The sequence below is a fragment of the Phocoena phocoena genome, chromosome 9 (assembly GCF_963924675.1).
Source record: "Phocoena phocoena chromosome 9, mPhoPho1.1, whole genome shotgun sequence".
NCBI classification, from domain to species: domain Eukaryota; kingdom Metazoa; phylum Chordata; class Mammalia; order Artiodactyla; family Phocoenidae; genus Phocoena; species Phocoena phocoena.
The window spans coordinates 24061206-24065003 of record NC_089227.1 but is presented as its reverse complement, the minus strand read 5'-3'; the positions used below and the strand labels follow the sequence as shown (position 1 = coordinate 24065003).

The 3798-nt window shown below is 52.8% G+C and overlaps 1 pseudogene; it reads left to right on the top strand.

Moving 5' to 3' along the window:
• Window positions 1-876: 876 nt before the first annotated feature.
• LOC136127885 (mitochondrial inner membrane m-AAA protease component paraplegin-like) lies at window positions 877-2223 on the top strand (annotated as a pseudogene).
• Window positions 2224-3798: the final 1575 nt, after the last annotated feature.

Below are 3798 nucleotides of genomic sequence, written 5' to 3'. Positions count from 1 at the left end.
GAAGCCTGATGGAACATAATTCCCATGCAAAATAGCTTCCCCTTCAAAGGTGAAGTGGTTAAAGTCCAAACAACAACAGAAAAAGGCGGGCGCGGGTGGGGTGGGGGAGGGGGAGTGTGCCCTCAGCCAGGGCAGCGGGCCCAGGTGGCTGAGCGGGTCGGTGAGGAGACAAACGTGCTTCACAGGCCTCGGCGGGTCTCCCCCGCGTTGGAGGCCGAGCCCCCGCAGAGCTGGCAAGTGCGTCAGCTCACGCTGACCCCTGACGGGATATGCGGATGGTTGCTGACACAGCACCTGATCCAGAATCCAGTCAGACTCTACAAACTTTTAGATGGTACTTACTAACTTAACACCTCAAGGATGAAGCAGAAACTAAGGCCACTGCTAAATCCAAGAGGAGGAGCCCTGAAGACGAAGGAGAGGAAGAGGAGGCGCAAGGGGAGGGAGAACCACCTGTACCTTGTCCTCGTCGCTGTGGCGGCGCAGCCGCTGCACTCAGCCCCTGCGGGGCCAACATTCCGGGACCGACTTTGTCTACGAGGCGCTGGCCACGGGCGAGGCCCCACAGGTCCACCTGGTGGCCGGGAGGATGTGGTGGGAGTCGGCCTGCACCCGGAGCTGTAGTGTTCGGCGTCCTCGGCTGGCCTGGGTGTACTGAATGCAGGCGCAGATATGAACGGTTTAAAAGAGAAACTCTGGAGGCTGAAGAGAAGCTGAATACGGAAGGCAAGGCCCTGACCCCCAGTTTCCTACAGCTTTTTAGGAAATGTTCCCTCCGCCTTGGGGAAATCAGCGCTGGGCTTGGCCGTGCATTGTTTCCATTTGACTGCAGAGACGGGGAGGGAAGCAGGATTCAGTGTTTTTAATCAGCTTAAAATGTCTCGTTTCATGATGGTGGACAACAAGGTGCGGAAACGAGTCAGCCTCAAAAGACTTGGTGGAAATGCAAAGGGTTTGTGATTACCTGAAGAGCCCGGAGTGCTTCCTTCAGCTCAGTGCCAAAGTTCTGAAAGGTGCGCTGCTGTTTGCCCGGGCTGTGGGAAGACGCCGCTGGCCAAGGTGGTAGTGACGGAGGCCTGTGCCTTCCTTGGCGCTGGCCGGTCCGGAGTCTGTGGAGGTCTCGGCCCTGCGCATTTGTGGAGCCTCTTCAAGGAAGCCCACGCCCTCCTCCGGAGGGAGTCGCGTACATTGAGGAGACTGACTCCGTGGGCAAGAAGCGCCCCACCACCAGGTCCGGCTCCTGCAACACGGAGGCGGGGCGGACTCTTAACCAGCTTCTGTGAAAATGGCTGAACCGTGCACCACCGACCACGTCAGAGTCCTGGCGTCCACCAACTGAACTGACATTTTTGACAACGCTCTGCTGAGGCCAGGCCGACTTCACAAGCCTTCTCGACCTTCCCACGCTGCGGGAAATGCAGGAGGTTTTCAAGCGGCACCTGAAAAGGCCGGCGCTGATCCGGGCCAGCAGAGTTCATCTGCGTTGCCTGTCAGCTGAAGGCAGGGCTCAGCTGTGCGGGTGTAGCCGGGCTCTGTAGCGAAGCCTCGCGAGAACTGCAGGAAGACCGAGCGGCGAACCTCGAGTTTTCCCTCTCGCGCTGCCCGGAAGAGCAGGATCCTCTCAGAGGATGACAGGAAGGGGGTTGCGTTTCACGAGTCAGGCCATGCTTTGTTTGGCCGCTCGAGCACACGGAGGCTGTGGTGAAAGGCGCCATCGCGCCACAGACAAACGCCGCACTGGGCTTGGCTCCGATGCTTGTGAGAGACCATCCCTTCTTCACCATGGAGCCGCTGGTGGAGAGGGTGTGCAAGGCCCTAGGCGGCCGCATGTCGTAAGGGACCATCTCCTTCAAAAAGATCCCTTCCCAGGCACAGGACACCCTGCGGAAGGTCACCCGCACCGCCCACTCCGGGGGGAAGCAGTTTGGTGTGGCACCGAGCATCCAGCCCATCTCCTTCCCCGAGGCACCACAGGGCCTCACAGTTAACGGCGCCCCTTCAGTCAGGGCCTCCGGCAGATAATGGACCATGAAGCAAAACTGCTAGTGGCTAAGGCCTACAGGCATACCAAGAAGGTGCTCCAGAACAACCCGGAGAGCCATCAGGTGCTGGCGAACACCCGCCTGGAGAGGAAGTGTTAAGGTGTGAGCACCTTGAAAGTTTCGTTGCCCGCCGCCTCACCGGCCTGAGAAAATAGCGCCTCAGAGGTGGAGCGACACCTGAAGGGGAGAGACAAGGTGCTGGCGGGGGGAGCCTGAGAAGGAAGAGCTGGCTTGGCCCACACAATTGGACTTCCCTGATGGTGCCAGTGAGGATGCGGTGTTTCCACTGGATCCAGTAAGTGAACTTTTTTTAAAATTAATTAATTTATTTATTTATTTTTGGCCATGTTGGGTTTTCGTTCTGTGCCGAGGGCTTTCTCTAATTGTGGCAAGCGGGGGCCTCTCACTGTCGCGGCCTCTCTTGTTGTGGAGCACAGGCTCCAGACGCGCAGGCTCAGTAGTTGTGGCTCACGGGCCCAGTTGCTTCGCGGCATGTGGGATCCTCCCAGACCAGGGCGCGAACCCGTGTCCCCTGCATTGGCAGGCAGAGTCTCAACCACCGCGCCACCAGGGAAGCCCCAGTGAACTTTTTACTTAGCTGCCCCTCAAGTTTCTTTTTACTTGCGGTTTGTACCTTCTTTTTGAGCCTTGGCTGGTCTCTGCCGAAGGGCTTCGGAGATCTGTTAATTGATTTTTCTATCCGTGGTTAGCAGATATTTTTGCAGAGATGAAAAAATAAACAAAATAAAACAGGTCTTTTGAATTAGTTTCTAATGGTCCTTCTTACCCACTTAGGTTTCTCACACGTCTCTCTACAAAACATTTTGAGGTGGAGGAAGATGTTCCTCCAGAGAGGAATATTCACACTGGCCTGAATTCCTCAGAATGTCCTATTTTCCCTCACATAGGAATCTTCCTGAAAAGAACTCCCTCTGGCTAGAATACTCATTACAACCCATTGCTCCATCTCTGACATGTGTTACATAGCTAATAGATTCATATTTAAGGTACCAGTGTCTTTCACAAGCTCACTAGATGGGGTGCCCCTCCTGTTAATGAATGCATGTGCTTCTTTTCACATCTCGCATTACATTCAAACAACCCCACAACTAATTCTTCATTGGACTGTGAGCTTCTGGAGGAGAGGTGACATGCATTTAACCCCTTTAATAGAAGGATTGGATCCAGTGAAGTTACAGATAAGAAAGTGGCTTTTTCCCCCCTCCTCCATACTAGTGCTTTAAAACATTTCTGATACTCCCTTCCTAGTTTGCCTGGAATCTTTTGCTACAAAGTTCAATTGTTGGAATCTTTTGCTATATATTTATTTCCTTGGTAAGAGGAAGTCTCATTTTTAGATATTGAATCCTTTTGGTATTAAAAAGTCCAGTCTGGTTTAATTTAAAACTTAAATCTCACATACAACAGAAAGCTTTTCCCCACTTACCAATGTAGCTGTGACCTCACTTGGCTTGGGAACTCGTAGTGGGAAGACAAACATGTTTTTTTTCTCTTTCTTCTCTACTTCTCACCCTTTGCTTCTGGGTCTCATTTCCTCCTCTAGTGTATTTTGAGAGAAGATGGGAAGATATCTTCTGTGATTGGTTTTATTATCATGTGAGCTCTCTGTGTCAGGCAAATGTGAATTCTTTCATTGGTTGTATTAATGGGTACTTCTAAGGCTCCTGTGGGTACCTGCATATGTCATAGATCCATTCAGTTTCCCACTTTCTGGAAGTACACTCCATCGAGTTAC